Source organism: Pongo abelii, chromosome 10, assembly GCF_028885655.2.
Source record: "Pongo abelii isolate AG06213 chromosome 10, NHGRI_mPonAbe1-v2.0_pri, whole genome shotgun sequence".
NCBI lineage: Eukaryota > Metazoa > Chordata > Mammalia > Primates > Hominidae > Pongo > Pongo abelii.
Window position 1 is genome coordinate 40422801 of NC_071995.2, and position 18733 is coordinate 40441533.

Genomic DNA, 18733 nt, shown 5'->3' on the forward strand with positions numbered 1-18733 from the left:
GTGACTTTTTCTCTACTGGCGTCTTTATGATGATGAAGTTCCAGCATATGTTGGTGGTTCCCTTCCATCTGTCTGGGTATCCAGCAGGGGGTTGGAAACCCCAGCCAAGCTACTTTTAGGAACAAATTCACAATATAAAGACTTTCCATTTCCTCTCATTTTGTTTTCTCTTTTGTTTCTCATTATGTAAATTCCAGAAAACTAATCATGCAGTAGAACAGGACAAGTAGAGCCTTTTTGGTCAGAGTTCTTAATTCATCTGTGTTAGACGCCCAAGCCCATAGTTAGTCTGGCATTGTATTTTAATGTCTTGAGAAGAAGGGGGATTGAATGTATTCCAGAATATCTTTGATTTAGTAAGAAAAAGTATCAGGCCCAGAATATTTCAGGATACAGTGCTGAGAACAGAGTACTGGAATTAGCCACTCTAGGAAAAAAGGAGTTTAGCCTTGTTATAGGAGTTAAAGACTGAAACAATTTAAACAAGGTCCTTGTATATCAGAGCACTTTCCTTCTGGTATTCTTGTTAGTTTAACCTATGATAAAATTCTGGATTTTAGTAAATCTGATTCCTGATTAAATTTTTTTCCTGAAAACCCTCTGCCAGGTAATTTTTGGGGGGATTGGAGTGGTAATGCCCTGCTTTTCTCTCTTTTCCATTTTCAAGACTCTTTTCCTAAGCTGGACTATTTGAATCCCATCTCCAGCTCTCAACTACCCACCATGTAATATGAGCTGGGCATAATGTTAGAAGTACTTATCATGCCTTATCCTATTTTAGACTCATAGCAATTCTGGGTGCAGATGCTATTATTTATTCCTATTTTATAGAAAAGAAAATTGAGGTATAGGGATTAAATAAACGGCCCAAGGCCACTCTGCTAGTAAATGGTGAAGCAGAGATCCACCCACTGGAATGCCTTTTCCTTGGGGTCCTAAGACCTGCATAGTCCTTAATCAGAAGGAGATGAAAGAGCCTATTTGACAGCTCAGGTAACTCGGTTCCAACTCAAGTTTGTTGTATTACTCTTGCCTTCCTTTACACATTTCTGCCTTGTTCATGAGAACTCCTGTTCCCAGATTTTTTTGTCATAGTTCCCATAACTGTGGTTTTATCTTATTCCCTATACCAGGGTTTCTTAACAGTGACTTTTTTTTTGAGCTCCATAGTTCTTTGTTGTATGTGTGTGTGTGTCGGGGGGTGGGTGGGTGGGTGGATGTGGCTGTTCTGTCAATTCTCGTTCAGTAGCATAACTGGGCTCTATCTGCTAGATGTCAGTAGTACCCCCAGATATGACAACCAAAGTGTCTCCAGACATTGCTAAGTGTCCCTGCGGTGGGGAGTGGAGGTGGTTGGCCTTGGTTTGGAGCCCCTGTCTTATACTGACATTCCTGACTGCTGGTTACATTGTCTTACTCAGACTGAGACTCTGCCTTGCTTAAACACTAACCCTGAATGTCAATTCTGTGCCTGGACCCTCTTAGCACCACACCTCTGTGATACTAGTCACTTGCTGGAATCACTGCATATTTTCTGGTTCTGGACTCCTCATCAGCATGCATCTGTCCCTGGGGCACCTATCCACAGGCACCCAACCTGATGATAAATTCTTGCCAGACACCACGTTCTCTGATTTGTGCTAAGCTCCCCGAATGGAGTCCCTCTGGCTGTCTCTACAGTTTCATCATGTCTTGTCTGAGTCAACTTGTTCTATGGTATTTATGACTGAGCCTTAAGTCTCTGCTCTGATTCAGCCTTTGTCTCTTTGAGGGCTGCTGCCCTATAGTTAGTTCAAATGAACTCTCCACTTTGATCTTTGACTATATTTAAAATTCCACCTTTGATATAGTGGAGAATGCATGTTACATGGGAATCAGGTAGATTTCAAGTCGTGGGAAAGGCAAAAATTTGTATAGTTAATTTTTCTCTTGAAAATTGCCTATGAAAAAGCTAGTGAAGACCAACATTTTCATCTTTCACTAAGTCCAACCCAGTTATAATCTTCTCCAGCATTGGGACACATTCCTGTAATTTAATTCAGAAAGAAAGGATTTTTAAATATTAGAATTATATTCACTATGACAAGAAACGTATACCATGAGAGCACTTGGGAACTAAGACTGAATAATCAATGGCATTTTCACCTCTTGCCTCTTACACTAACTTTACGTAGGGCCCTGGCTTCCAAGTAGAAGTAGGAATGGAGTCATATGGAACAATGATTCCTGTGGTTTCTATCTCTCCTTTCTTTTGCTTTCACTGTTGTTGTTCTTGAATATAAATACGTTGCTAAATACATAGGGTGCCATTGTTTTGTAATTGACTATTTCCTGGGAGCAGTGGAAAAGAAGGAAGCAAGAAAGGCTTTGCTAGTGCATATCAGCATTAAGCCAGACATAGTGATTTTCAAACCTTCTTCCCAAGGAGCTCTAGGAGTTCCTCAGAGGAGCTTCAGGCTGTTGGGACAGGATAGTGCTTGTTTCGATAACAGAAGCTTTGCTTTCTTTTCCCCTTTGCTTTTCAAAATTTTGTATAAAATTTAATGTGAACAATAGATTCAATGGCTAAAAAAACATTAAATTGTGCAAAACACTCAGACTCAGCCACGTTGTTGATATGTATTTTTCTGATTCATGGTTTGCTTTTTATCTCATGCTTTGATTCATATGAGCGTATCCACGCACACTCAATAGTTTCTAAGCATTTTAGAAACAAAATGTAATCATACTTTATATTCTAAGCATAACTTTTTTCATGTATCAATTTATTATGGTCATTTTTGCATGTCAGAACATATAAAATGATTTTGTGACATTCAATAATATGATACCACAATTGATAAGTATTCAATGCTGTATTTCAAACAATGCAGCAAAAATTTTTCCTGTACATACTAAGTATTTTTTTCAGGATTCTGAGAAGCAGAGCTTAATAGTCTAAGGTCTGTACATTTAAGCTTTTCATAGAGACTTTCAAGTTACACTAATAAAGAGGGATCTAATTTAAAATTATACTGGTAGTATGAGTCTTCTCTATACCAATACCCTAGGCAAAACTGATTATTAATCAATTTAATTTTTACTAAGCAATTGATTGAAAAAAATGTTATTTTCATTTAATTTTCCTGATCATTGGTGAAGTATTCTACCTTTTAAAATACTGACTAGTCACTTATATTTCTTCTGTGAGTTACTTTTTCATACACTTAGCTCATTTTTTCTGCTTGGTTGCTTAACTTTTCATATTAATTTTCAGGAACTTTTTTCTGAATACTTTTTTCCCAGTTGCTTGTATTGTATATATAGTATTATGGTCTGTTTCTCACCTTCTAACTTTGATTATCATTTCTTTAACTGTTTAGTAGTAAGGATGTATATATTCAAATCTCTGATTTTTTTCGATCTCATTTTAAAGTGATGTATTTTGCTTAGAAGGCCTTCTGTGTTATAGTCTTTCAAAAATATCCTTTTAAAATAGTATTTTATATTGAATTTTTTGTTTAGACATTACTTTTGCACATGGCATGAATCTGACTCTGTTCTTCGAAATATAGTCTGTGTTTTAGACTGCTTTTCAAATAATTTATCATTTCCTTACTCTCTGAGTCTGTCAGTGATGCTATAACAAAATATCTGAGATGGACAATTTATAAAGAACAGAAATTTATTTCTCACCATTCTAGAGGCTGAGAAATCCAAGAGCAAAGCATCGGCAGGTTTTGTGTCTGGGGCGGGACCAGTCTCTACTTCCAGGATGGTGCCTTGAACACTGCTTCCTACGAATGGAAGCTGTGCCCTCACGTGGCAGAAGAGACAGACTCAGTCCCATAAGCCCTTTTATAAGGCACTAAGCCCTCATTACTTAATCACCCCCTAAAGACTTCACCTCTTAATATTATCACATTGATGATTACATTTCAACATGTGGGCTGGGTGTGGTGGCTCACACCTGTAATCCCAGCACTTTGGGAGGCTGAGGTAGGTAGATCACTTGAGGTCAAGAGTTTGAGACAATCCTGGGCAACATAATGAAACCTTGTATCTACCCAAAAAACTCAAAAATTAGCCCGGTGTGTTGGCATGTGCCTGTAATCCCAGCTACTTGGGAGGCCGAGGTGGGAGAATTTCTTGGACACAGGAGGCGGAGGCTGCAGTGAGCTGAGATCACACCACTACACTTCAGCATAACTGACAGAGTGAATCCTCTCTCAAAAGAAAAAAAAAGATTCAACATGTGAATGTTGGAGGACACATTTAGACCATAGCACTTATTGAATTCACATGCCACATTTCTTATCTTTTACATTTCTACATACAACTGGTAAACTCTGAAATTCGTTTTTTTTTTACTTTCAAAATAAACTTTTAAATTTTATTCAATAGTTTTAGTAGGATTTCTGTTAGCATCAAACAAAACAGATTTTATTTATTTCAATAGGTTTCTGGGGAACCTGGGGTGTTTGGTTACATGGATAAGTTCCTTAGTGGTGATTTCTGAGATTTTGCTGCACCTGTCACCTGTGCAGTGTACACCGTATCCAATGTATAGTTTTTTGTCCCTCCCCGCAGCCCTTTCCCCTAGTCTCTAAAGTCCATTGTGTCATTCTTATGCCTTTGCATCCTCATAGCTTAGCTCCCACTTATGAGTGAGAACATACGATGTTTGGTTTCCCATTCCTGAATTACTTCACTTAGGATAATGGTCCCCAGTTCCATCCAGGTTGCTGTGAATGCCACTATTTCATTCCTTTTTATGGCTGAGTAGTATTCCATGGTATGTATGTGTGTGTGTGTGTGTGTGTGTATGTGTGTGTGTGTGTGTATTTGTATGTGTGTGTATGTGTGTATATATATATATACACACATACACACACATATATCATAATGTCTTTATCCACTTGTTGATTGATGGCCGTTTGGGCTGGTTTCATATTTTTGCAATTGCAAATTGTGCTGGTATAAACATGGGTGTGCAAGTATCTTTTTCGAATAATGACTTCTTTTCCTCTGGGTAGATACCCAACAGTGGGATTGCTGGATCAAATCGTAGTTCTACTTTTAGTTCTTTAAGGAATCTTCACATTATTTCCCATAGTGGTTATACTAGTTTACATTCCCACCAGCAGTGTAAAAGTGTTCCCTTTTCACCACATCCATGCCAACATCTGTTATATTTTCAGTTTTTGATTATGGCCATTCTTGCAAGAGTAAGGTGGCATGGCATTGTGATTTTGATTTGCATTTGCCTGATCATTAGTGATGTTGAGCAGTTTTTCATACGTTTGTTTGGCCATTTGTATGTCTTCTTTTGAGACTTGTCTATTCATGTCCTTAGCCCACTTTTCGATGGGATTGTTTTTCTCTTGCTGATTTGTTAGAGTTCCTTGTACATTTGGATATTAGTCCTTTGTTGGAAGTATAAATTGCGAAGATTTTTCTCCCACTCTGTGGGTTGTCTGTTTACTCTGTTAGTTGTTTCTTTTGCTGTGCAGAAACTTTTTTAGTTTAAGTCCCATCTATTTATCTTTGGTTTTGTTAAATTTGATTTTGCGTTCTTGGTAATGAAGTCTTTGCTTAAGCCAGTGTCTAAAAGGGTTTTTCCAATGTTATCTTCTAGAATTTTTGTTGTTTCAGGTCTTAGATTTAAGTATTTGATCTATCTTGAGTTGCTTTTATATAAGGTAAGAGATGAGGATCCAGTTCTATTCTTCTACATGTGGCTAACCAGTTATTCCAGCACCATTTGTTGAATAGGTATCCTTTCCCCACTTTATGTTTTTGTTTGCTTTGTTAAAGATCAGTTGGCTGTAAGTACTGGGCTTTATTTCTGGGTTCTCTATTCTGTTCCATTGGTCTGTCTGCCTATTTTTATACCAGTACCATGCTATTTTGGTGACTATGGCCTTATAGTATAAAGCCAGGTAATGTGAAGGCTCCAGATTTGTTCTTTTTGCTTAGCCTTTCTTTGGCTATGTGGACTCTTTTGGTTCCATATGAATTTTAGGATTTTTTTTTCTAGTTCTTCAAAGAATGATGGTGGTATTTTGATGGGAATTGCATTGAATTTGTAGATGGCTTTTGGCAGTATGATCATTTTTTTTTTGATTATTGAGTCTACCTATCCATGAGCATGAGATGTGTTTCCATTTGTTTGTGTCATCAGTGATTTCTTTCAGCAGTGTTTTGTAGATTTCCTTGTAGATCTCTTTTACCTCCTTGGTTAGGCATATTCCTAAGTATTTTATTTATTTTTTTGCAGCTATTGTAAAAGGGGTTGGGTCCTTGATTTGATTCTCAGCTTGGTTGCTGTTGTTGTATAGCAGAGCTACTGATTTGTGTACATTAATTTTGTATCCTGAAACTTTGCTGAATTTATTTATAAGTTTTAGGAGCTTTTTGGAGAAGTCTTTAGGGTTTTCTAGGTGTATGATCATATCATCAGCAAACAGTGACAGTTTGACTTTGACTTCCTCTTTACCAATTTGGATGCCCTTTATTTCTTTTGCTAGTCTGACTGCTCTGGCTAGGAATTCTAATACTATGTTGAATAGAAGTGGTGAGAGTGAGCATCCTTGCTGTGTTCCAGTTCTTAGGGGGGAATGTTTTCAGCTTTTTCCCATTTAGTATAATGTTGGCTGTGGGTTTCTCATAGATGGCTTTTATTACGTTAAGGTATGTTCCTTCTATGCTGATTTTGCTGAGGATTTTAATCATAACATGATGCCAGATTTTGTAAAATGCTTTTTCTCCATCTATTGAGATGATCATGTGATTTTTTGTTTTTAATTCTGTTTATGTGGTGTGTCATATTTATTGACTTGTAGATGTTAAATCATCTCTACATCCCTTGTATGAAACCCACTTGATCATGGTGGATTATCTTTTTGATATGCTGTTTGATTTGGTTTGCTAGTATTTTGTTGAGGATTTTTGCATCTATTTTCATTAGGGATATTGGTCTCTAGTTTTCTTTTTTTGTTATGTCCTTTCCTGGTTTTGGTGTTAGGGTGACACTGGCTTCATAGAATGATTTAGGGAGGATTTCCTCTTTTTCTATCTTATCAGATAGTGTCAATAGAATTGGTACTAATTCTTTGAATGTCTGATAGAATTCAGCTGTTAATCCGTCTGGTCCTGGACTTTTTTTGTTGGCAATTTTTTTATTGCCATTTCAATCTCACTGCTGGTTATTGGCCTGTTCAGTTTCTATTTCTTCCTGGTTTAATCTGGGAGGGTTGTGTATTTCCAGGAATTTACCCATTTCCTCTAGGTTTTCTAGTTTATGTGCATAAAGGTGTTCATAGCAGCATTGAATAATCTTGTATTTCTGTGGTATCAGTTGTAATATCTCCCATTACATTTCTAATTGAGCTTATTTGGATCTTCTCTCTTCTTTTCTGGTTAATCTTGCTAATGGTCTATCAATTTTATTTTTTGAAAGAACCAGCTTTTGGTTTCATTTATCTTTGAATTTTTTTTGTTTTCAATTTATTTAATTCTGCTCCAATCTTGGTTATTTCCTTTCTTCTGCTTGGTTTGGGTTTGGCTTGTTTTTGTTTCTCTAGTTCCTTGAGGTGTGACCTTAGATTTTGTGCTCTTTCAGACTTTTTGATGTAGGGATTTAAGGGTATGAACTTTCCTCTTAGCACTGTCTTTGCTGTATCCCAGAGGCTTTGATAGGTTGTGTCACTATTATTCAGTTCAAAGAATTTTTAAATTTCCATCTTGATTTCATTGTTGACCCAGCGATCATTCAGGAGCAGGTTATTTAATTTCCATGTATTTGCATGGTTTTGAGGGTTCCTTTTGGAGTTGATTTCCAATTTTATTTCACTATGGTCTGAGAGAGTACTTGATATAATTTCAATTTTCTCAAATTTATTGAGAGTTGTTTTTTGGCCTATCATACGGCCTATCTTAGAGAGAGTTCCATGTGCTGATAAATAGGATGTATAGTCTGTAGTTGTTTGGTAGAATGTTCTGTAAATATCTGTTAAGTCCATTTTTTCCAGGGTATAGTTTAAATCCATTGTTTCTTTGTTGACTTTCTGTCTTGATGACTTATCTAATGCTGTCAGTGGAGTATTGAAGTCCCCCAAATTATTGTGTTGCTACTCATTTCTTAGCTCTGGTAGTAATTGTTTTATAAATTTGGGATCTCCAGTGTTAGATAGATATATATTTAGGATTGTGATATTTTCCTGTTGGACAAGTCCTTTTATCATCCTATCATGTTCCTCGCTGTTGCTTTAAAGCTTGTTTTGTCTGATAAAGAATAGCTACTTCTGCTGGTTTTTGGTGTCCATTTGCATGGAATATCTTTTTCCATCCTTTTACCTTAAGTTTATGTGAGTCCTTATGTATTAGGTGAGTCTCTTGAAGACAGAAGATAGTTGGTTGGTGAATTCTTATCCGTTCTGCCAATCTGTATCTTTTAAGTGGAGCATTTAGGCCATTTACATTCAACATTAGTATTGAGATGTGAGGTACCATTCTATTATTGTGCTATTTGTTGCCTGAATAACTTGTTTTTTTCCCTTGTGTTTTTGTTTTATAGGTCTTGTGAGATTTATGCTTCAGGAAATTCTATTTTGGTGTGTTTTGGGGATTTGTTTCAAGATTTAGAGTTCCTTTTAGCAATTCCCGTAGTGCTGGTTTGGTAGTGGTGATTTCTCAACAGCTTTGTTTGTCTGAAAAAGACTATCTTTCCTCCATTTACAAAGCTTAGTTTTGCTGGATACCAAATTCTTCGTTGATAATTATTTTTTTAAGAAGCCTAAAGATAGGGCCCCAATCCCTTCTAGCTTTTAGGGTTTCTGCTGAAAAATCTGCTGTTAATCTGATAGGTTTTCCTTTATAGGTTACCTGATACTTTTGCCTCATGGCTTTTAAGATTCTTTCCTTTGTTGCTGGGCGCAGTGGCTCATGCCTGTAATCCCAGCCCTTTGGGAGGCCGAGATGGGCGGATCACCTGAGGTCAGGAGTTTGAGATCAGCCTGGCCAACACGGTGAAACTCTGTCTCTACTTAAAATACAAAAATTAGCTATGCATGGTGGCAGGCACCTGTAATCCCAGCTACTTGGGAGGCTGAGGCAAGAGAATTGCTTGAACCTGGGAGGTGAAACTTGCAGTGAGCTGAGACCATGCCATTGCATTCCAGGCTGGGCAACAAGAGTTAAACTCTGTCTCAAAAAGATTCTTTCCTTTGTCTTAACTTCAGACAACCTGATACCTATGTGCCTAGGTGATGATCTTTTTGTGATAAATTTCCCTGGTGTTCTTTGAGCTTCTTGTATTTAGTTGTCTAGATCTCTAGCAATGCTGGGGAAGTTTTCCTCGATTATTCCATCAAATATGTTTTCCAAGCTTTTAGATTTATCTTCTTCCTCAGGAACACCAATTATTCTTATGTTCGGTTGTTCAGTATTATCTCAAACTTCCTGGAGGCTTTGTTCATTTTTTTTTTTTTGAGATGGAGTCTCCCTTTGTCACCCAGGCTGGAGTGCAATGGCATGATCTCGGCTCACTGCAACCTTTGCCTCCCGAGTAGCTGGGATTACTGGTTCCTGCCACCATGCCCAGCTAATTTTTGTATTTTTAATAGAGATGGGGTTTCACCACATTGGCCAGGCTGGACTGGAACTCCTGACCTCAGGTGATCTGCTGGCCTCGGCCTCCCAAAGTGCTAGGATTACAGGTGTGAGCCACTGCGTTTGACTGACTTTGTTAATTTTTAAAAATTCTTATTTCTTTGCCTCTGTTGGATTGAGTTAATTCAAAAGTCTTGTCTTAGTGCTCCAAAGTTCTTTCTTCTACTTGTTTGATTTGATTGCTGAGACTTTCCATTATATTTTGCAGTTCTCTAAGTGTGTCTTTCATTTCCAGAAGTTGTGATTGTTTTTCGTTTATGCTATTTCACTGAAGGTTTTCCCCTTCATATCTTGTATCATTTTTTTTTATTTCATTTAGTTGGACTTCACCTTTCTTTGGTGCCTCCTTGATTAGATTAATAATTGACCTTCTGAATTCTTTTTCTGTCAGTTCAGTGATTTCTTCATGGTTTAGATCCATTGCTAGTGAGCTAGTGTGATTTTGGGGGGTATTCAAGAATCTTGTTTTATATTACCAGAAATGTTTTTCTGGTTCCTTCTCATTTGGATAGACTATGTGAGGGAATATCTGGGGCTCAAGGGCTGCTGTTCAGATTCTTTTTTTCCAGGGGGTGCTCCCTTGATGTGGTGCTCTCTCCATTCCCCTAGGGATGTGGCTTCCTGAGAGCCTAACTGCAGTGATTGTTATTTTTCTTCTGCATCTAGCTACCCAGTGGAGCTACCAGGCTCTGGGCTGGTGCTGGGCTTACCTGCACAGAGTCCTGTGATGTGAACTGTCTTCAGGTCTCTCAGCCGTGGATATCAGCACTCACTCCAGAGGAGGTGGCAGGGGAGTGAAGTGGACTCTGCGAGGGTCCTTGTTTATAGTTTTGTTTATTGTGCTAGTTTTGTGTTGGTTGATCTCCAACCAGGAGATGGTGCTTTCAAGAGAGCATCAGCTGTGGTAGTATAGGGAGGATGAGACAGTGGGTGGGGCCATAGAGCTCCCAAGAGATTATGTCCTTTGTTTTTGACTACCAGGGTGGGTCGAGAAAGACCATCAGGTTGGTGCAGAGTTAGACATATCTGAGCTTAACTCTCCTTGCTGGGGCTTGCTGCAGCTGTTGTGGGGGTTAGGGGTGTGGTTCTCAGACCAACGGAGTTATGTTCCTGGGTGGGTTATGGCTGGCTGCCTCTGCTGTGTCATGCAAGTCACCAGGGAAGTGGAGGAAAGCCGGCAGTTACAGGCCTCACCCAGCTCCCATGCAGCCCAAAAGGCCAGTCTCACTCCTACCGTGCCCCCTCAACAGCACTGACTTCATATCTGGGCAGGGGGTGAGCAAAGCTGAGAACTTGTCCCAGGCTGCCAGCCTCCCAGCTGAGAAAGCAAGCAGGGATTTCAGGTTTTGTGCCTCCTTGCCTGCTGTGGCTTTGGTGCTGTGTCTGCACTTCCAATTCACCCGTTCTCCCAGGTTCCGTCCAGGAAACTGTGCATTTGGTCAAAATTGTTACAAAGTTCAGCTGGAAGTTTTCTTCTCCCTGTGGTCTTTTCCTTGTTCCTCACAAGGACCTCCCCAAGGACCCCTGTGAGACAAAGTAAGAAATGGCTTCCCTGGGGACTGAGAGTGCCTACGGGCTCTTCCTGCTGTTGCTTCTACCTCTGTATTTTGCTCGGCTAGAATAGTTCTAGTTTCACAGAAAAGTTGCAAAGATAGTACAGTCTTCTTGTGTAGCTCTCACTCAGTATTCCATATTGTTTTATCTTACTATGTCATTTGTCACAAGTAATGAACTAATGTTGATACAGTTTTTAATTGTATGTATTTAAAGTGTACAACTTGATGATGTGATAAACATATACATTGTGAAATAATCATCACAATCAAGCTAATGAATGTATCATCAACTCACATGGTTACTTTTTTTTATGATGAGAACTCTTAGGATCTACTTCTTAGCAAATTTCAAGTATACATTAAAGTATTGTTACCTACAGTCATCATGCTATACATTAGATTTCCTGAATGTATTCATTTTGCACAACTGAAACTTTGTACCAATTGACCAACATCTCTTCATATTCCCCCTTTCGCAGCCCCTCATCACCACTATCCTCCTCTCTGCTTCTATGAATTTTACTATTTTAGATTCCACATTTAAGTGAGATTTGTGGAATCTAATTTGTGGAATGTAGTATTTGTCTTTCTGTGTGCGGCCTATTTCACTTAGCATAATGTTCTGTGAGTTCATTCATGTCACAAATAACAGAATTTTCTATTTTAAAGTCTGAAAAATATTCCACTGTACGTATATATTATATTTTCGTATGCATTCATCTGTCAATGAACATTTAGATTGTTTCCATATCTTGGCTATTGTGAATAATGCTGTGATAAACATAGGTATCTCTTTAATATCCAGATTTCAATTCTTTTGAAATCACAAAAGGGTGATAGCTGCGTCATGTGGTAGTTGTATTTTAATTTTTTAAAGAAACTCCATAGTGTTTTCCATAATGGCTGTACTAATTTACATTCTCACTAATAATGTGTAAGGGTTCCCTTTTCTCCAAATCTTTGCCAGCCAACACTTGTTATTTATTTATTTATTTTTAATAATAGCCATCTTAACAGGTGTGAAATGATATCTCCCTGTGGTTTTTGATTTGCATTTTCCTCATTGTTACTCATGTGAGCACCTTTTTATATTCCTATTGGTTATTTGTATGTCTTCTTTGGACAAAAGTCTATTCACGTTCTTTGCCCATTTGAAAATCAGATTGATTGTTCTTTTGCTATTGAGTTGTATGTGCTCCTTACTTATTTTGGAAATTAACCCCTTATTAGATACACAGTTTGCAAATATATTTTTTCATTGTTTAGGTTGCTTTTTCGTTGTTGATTGTTTCCTTTGCTGTGCAGAAGCTTTTTATTTTGATGTAATCTTACTTGTTTATTTTTGGTTTCATTGCGTATGCTTTTGGTGTCAAAGTCTAAAAATTGTTGCTGAGAACAATGTCAAAAAGTTGTTTCCCCTATATTTTTTTCAGGGGTATTATTGTTTCAGGTCTTAATATACTGTGATTTGATTAGCGTGCATGGTGGGTGCATGGTGTAAGATAAGGTTCAATTTCATCTTTTATGTGTGGATATCCAGCTTTTCCAACACGATTTATTGGAGAGACTATCTTCACTCCATTGTGTATTCTTGGAACCCTTGTTGAACATTAGTTGGCCGTATATGTGTGGATTAATTTCTGGGTTCCTGATTCTGTTCCATTGGCCTATGTGTCTGTTTTTATGGTAGTGACATACTCTTTTGATTATTATAGCTTTGTAGTAGATTTTGAAATCAGGAAGTGTGATGCCTCCAGCTTTATTCTTCTTACTCAAGATTGCTGTGGTTATTCAGGGTCCTTGTGGTTCCATGCAAATTTTAGGATTGTTTTTTCTATTTCTATAAAAAATTCTATGTAAATTTTGATAAGGTTTGCATTGAATTTGTACAGTGCTTTGGGTAATATGAACATTTTAACAATATTAAGTCATTTCTTTTATCAATGTTTTATAGTTCTCAGTGTATAATTTCACCTTGGTTATTATACTCCTAAGCATTTTCTTCTTTTTGATGATCTTGTAAATGGGATTGCTTTCTTTTTGGATAGTTTGTTATTGCAGTATAGAAACACGACTAATTTTTTATGTTGACTTTGTATGATACAACTTTACTGAATTCATTTATTAGTTCTAACAGTTTTTTTTTTCATGAAGTCTTCTGTATATGAGACCATGTCATCTGCAAACAGAGACAGTTTTATGTCTTCTTTTCCTATTTGGATACCTTCTATTTTCCTCTGCCTTCTCTTCTAGTTTTTTGGCCTAATTTCTCTGGCAAGGACATCCAGTACTATATTGAATAGAAGTGGTGAGAGTGGACATCCTTGTCTTATTCCTGATCTTAGAAGAAAATCTTAGCTTTCACCATTGAATATGTTATCTGTGAACTTGTCATCTATGGCTTTTATTATGTTAAGACACTTATCTTGTATATCTAATTTGTTGAGAGTTTTTATCACGCAAAAATATTGAATTTTGTCAAATTTTTTTCTTCGTTTATGAGATGATCCTTCTAATGAGATTTCTTATTCTAATGAAATAATTTCTATCTTTCATTCTATTAGTGTGGTATGTCATGTTGATTTATTTATTTTGAACCATCCTTACATCCCAGGGATAAATCTTAAACATAGTATATCATCCTTTTAATGTGCTGTTGAATATGGTTTGCTAGTATTCTGTTAAGGATTTGGTCCTGGGCTTTTCTTTGTTGGGAGGCTTTTGTTTATTGCTTCACTCTCCTTACTTGTTATTGGTCTGTTCATATTTTTCTATTTTTTCACGATTCTTGGTAGGTTGTATGAGTTTAGGAATTTATCAATGTCTTCTAGCTTGTGAAATTTGTTGCAGCAGAATTGTTCATATATTCTCATACGATCTTTTGTATTTCTGTGGTATCAGTTGTAATGTCTTCTCTTTCATTCATTCTTTTATTTATTTGAATCTTGTCTCTTTTTTCTTTTTCTTTTTAGTTCTAGGGTACATGTGCAGGATGTGCAGGTCTGTTACATAGGTAATCACGTGCCATAGTGGTTTATTGCACTTGTCAACCCATCATCTAGGTATTAAGCCCAGAATCCATTAGCCATCCTTTCTAATATTCTCTCTCCCCCTACCCCACCCTGCCAACAGGCCCCATCTTTTTTCTTTGTATAGCTAAAGGTTTGTCAATGTTGTCTATCTTTTCAGAAACCAATTCTTAGTTTCAATAATGTTTCTAGTTTGTTTCATTTATTTCTGCTCTGATCTTTATTATTTCTCTTTTGTTCACTTTGGGGTTAGTATGTTTTTCTCATTATATGAGGTACAAAGTTATTTATTATTTATTTATTTATTCAAGAGTGTGTTGTTTAATTTCCACATATTTGTGAAATTTCCAAAATTTCTCTTGTATTTTTAGTTTCATGCCATTGTGATTGGAAAAGACATTTGACATTTAAATCTTAAATTTGGTCATACTTGTTTTGTGGCTTAACACATGATTTATCCTGAAGAATGCTTTATGTGCCCATGAGAAAAATGTGTATTCCGTTGCTGTTAGATTGAATGTTCTGTATATGTCTGTTAAGTTCATTTGGTCTACAGTATTGTTCAAATCCACTATTTTTTTTTTTTGAGACAGAGTCTCTTTTGCCCAGGCTGGAGTGCAGTGGCACAACCTCAGCTTACTGCAACCTCTGCCTTCTGGTTTCAAGCTGTTCTCCCGTCTCAGCCTCCTGAGTAGCTGGGATTACAGGTGCCCACCACCACGCCCAGCTAAGTTTTGTATTTTTAGTAGAAATGGGGTTTCACCATGTTGGCCAGGCTGGTCTCAGAATCCTGACCACAGGTGATCTCCCCACCTTAGCCTCTTGAAATACTGAGATTACAGGTGTCAGCCACCACAGCCGGCAAGTCCACCATTTTTTAAAATTGATTTTCTGCCTGAATGATCTATCCAATGCTGAAAGTAGAGCACTGAAATCCCCTGCTGTTATTGTATTGCTGTCTATTTCTCCTTTCAGCTCTATTAATATTTGCTTTATATATTTAGATGCTTAAATGTTGGGAACATATATAATTGTTATACACTTTTGAGGAATTGACCCTTTTTTCATTGTACAATGACCTTCTTTACCTCTTGTTATGGTTTTTGACTTGTAGTCTATTTTATCTGATATAAGTGTAGCCACCCAATTTGGTTTCCATTTGCATGTGATATCTTTTTCCATCATTTTACTTTCATCCTATGTGTCTTCAGAGCTAAAGTGAGTCTCTTGTAGGCAGAGTATAGTTAGATCTTGTTTTTTAATCTATTCAATCACTCTATGTCTTTTGAGTGCAGAATTTAATCCACTTACAATTAAGTAATTATTGATAGGTTAGGAGTTACTATTGCCATTTTGTTAATGTTTTCTGGCTGTATTGTAGATTATTTGTTCCTTTCTTTTTCTTTTGTTGCCTTCCTTTGTAATTTGATGGGTTTTTTTTGTAGTTTTATGTTTTGATTCCTTTTTCTTTATCTATTGTCCATAATAGATTTTTTTCTTGTGATTAGCATGAGGCTTACTTGAAACATCTTACAACATTCTGTCTTCAGCTGATAACAACTTAACTTTGATTATAAAAACTCTATATTTTTTACTTCCCTACCTTTTATTTATATTAATATTTACATTTTTAAAAATAATGTGTCCTTTATTGAATTATTGTAGCTACATTTTAATACTTTCAACTTTTATACTAGTGTTAAAAGTGATCTATGCACAACCATTCAGTATTAAAGTATTCTGAATTTGACTATATACTTACTTTTACCAGTAAGTTTTGTACCTTCATGTATTTTCATGTTTCTCTTTAGTGGCCATTTGCTGCAGCGGAAGAAATCCCTTTAGCATTTCTTGTAGGGAAGTTCTAGTGCTGATGAACTCCTTCAGATTTTTTGTCTGAGAAAAAATCTGTTTGTCTGAGAAAGTCTTTCTCTCCTTCATTGGGGAAGGATAGGTTTGTTGGGTAAGTTATTAATTGATTTTTTTTCCCTTCTGCCTTTGGATATATCAGGCATTCTCTCCTGGCATGCAAGATTTCTGCTGAGAAATCTGCTCATAGTCTTGTGAAGGTTTCCTTTTATGTGACACATCACTTTTCTTTTGTTGCTTTCAAAATTTTCTCTTAAACTTTTGACAATTTGATTTTAATGTTTCTTGGTGAATATCTTTTGATATTCTACTTATTTGATGTTTTCTGGGCCTCATGGATCTGGATGCTCATTTCCCTCCCCTGATTTTTCATTATTTATGTAAATAACCTTTCTGACCCATTCTCCCTTTCTGTTACTTCTGGAACTTCTATGATATGTACATTATTTCTCTTGATGATGTCCCATGTCATATAGGCATTCTTTACTTTTTTATTATTTTTTCTTTTTGTTCTTCTGATTGAATAATTCAGATGATCTATCTTTGAGTTCACGAATTCTTCTCCTTGACAAGAGTCTGCTATTAAAACTATTGAATTTTTCAGATCATTTTCTTTCTCCTTTCCTTTCCTTTCCTTTCCTTTCCTTTCCTTTCCTTTCCTTTCCTTCCTTTCCCTCCTTCCCTTCTTTCCTCCCTCCCTCCCTCTCTCCCTCCCTCCCTCCCTTCCTTCCTTCCTTCCTTCCTTTGTTTTTTGACAGAGTCTCACTCTGTCATCCAGGCTGGAGTGCAGTGGCATGATCTTGGCTCACTGCAACCTCTGCCTCCCGGGTTCAAGTGATTCTCATGCCGTCACCTTCCAAGTAGCTGGGATTACAGGCATATGGCACCATGCCCAGCTAATTTTTGTATTTTTAGTGGAAATGGTGTTTTGCCTTGTTGGCCAGTCTGGTCTCAAACTCCTGGCCTCCAGTGATCCACCCACCTCTGCCTCCCAAAGTGCTGGGGTTACAGGCATGAGCCACTGTGCCTGGCCAATTATTATATGTTTTAACTGTAGAATTTATTTTTGGTTCTTTTTTATGTTTTCTATCTCTTTGTTGAATTTTTTATTTTGTTCACGTATTGTTTTTCTGATATTGTTTATTTGCCTATATGTCTTCTCTGGTAGCTTACTGAGCTTCTTTGCAACTATTACTTTGAATTCTTTACAGAGGATTTCATAGATCTCCATTTATTTGGGGTCGGCTACTGGAGCTTTGTTTTGCTCCTTTGGTGTTATGTTTCCTTGATTCTTCAGGTTCCTTGACGTCTTGGAATGCTATCTTCACATTTGAAAAAACAGTTCTTTCTTCTAATCTTTACTGAGACTGCTTTAGGGGAGAAAGACCTTAACTCAAGAAAGCCCAGCCAGACATTTTAGGGTTCTTGCAGGCCTTTTCTATGGATGCACCCTCCCCCCTCCTTTTTTTCCCTCTTGGAGAGGAAGTCTTAGGATTGTGTGCCTTCTCTTAATCCTGCAAAATTGAGCCAGGTGCGGAGAACTTTCTGTTTATTTTCTTCATGGCAGTGCTTGAAAGTGTTCAAGGTTGCACTCCTTCTTCTGATCTCACAAGTTGAGCTAGCTGCTGCTGTCTTTATGCTGTCTGTGGGTATTTGCTTGCACCCTCTGCAGGGGCTTGCCCTTACTGTGTGTGAAAGCTTGGGTTCTGTCTGTGGGAGGGTGTACATGCCATCTGCAGAGGCCTGTGTGAGCCATCTCAGAGGCACATGTGGACTGTTACGGACATGTGTTGGCCACTGGGGAGTGGTTACAGGTGAGGTCACCCATGGGGTTTGTAGACAGGCCTCTTGGTGGAGTCCACAAACCAGTTAGTAGGACCTGTGGCCTGTCCTGAGATCTATGCAGTGGTTGCTGTGAACTCCACCTCCTTTTTCCTGCTTCTGTCTCTCCCCAGACTATCCAGCTGTGCTGATTCCCTCAGTGATCTGGAGGGGATGAGGCAGGCGTTGGCCTCTTGGGCAATGTCTTGTGAGTCTGAAGAAACCAGGCACTTACTTCATCCTTATTTTCCCCCATGGGAGAAAACTGCAGGCTGAGGAGGTCTCTCTTGACATTAAGCTGCACTGCCTTGAGGGAGAGATGATGCAGGTAAAGTGAAACTGTTCTTCTCACTTAATCACTGCATCTGTTCTCAATTTTTTTGCTCTAATGCAGTGCTGGAATGTCTCTCCTGGACTCCTGGGTTACCACAGAGGTATTCCTGTCTGTGGATGGTTGTCAAAAATCAGTGTTTCTGTGACAGTGTGAGGACTGAAATATCCTATTTTGCCCTCTCCTATTTGTTTATATATCTCTTTATTATTGTACCCAAGAGCAAAGTATTTTCCTCATTTAAAGTATGTTAAATTTCCTACTTACTCTTCTCTTTAGAATTATATGTTGGCTCTTTCTTAGCACTGTGTCTTCCAGATAAATAATAGTGTTTGTCAGGTATGAAAAATGTTCAGTTGAATGTGGATCAAAATTATATTTAAATTTTGGGATTTATCCAAGTTTAGATTACCACTTGGGAATTGATAGTTTTAAAATATGAAGTTTTCCCCCACCCCAGTAGCATGGTAACTCTC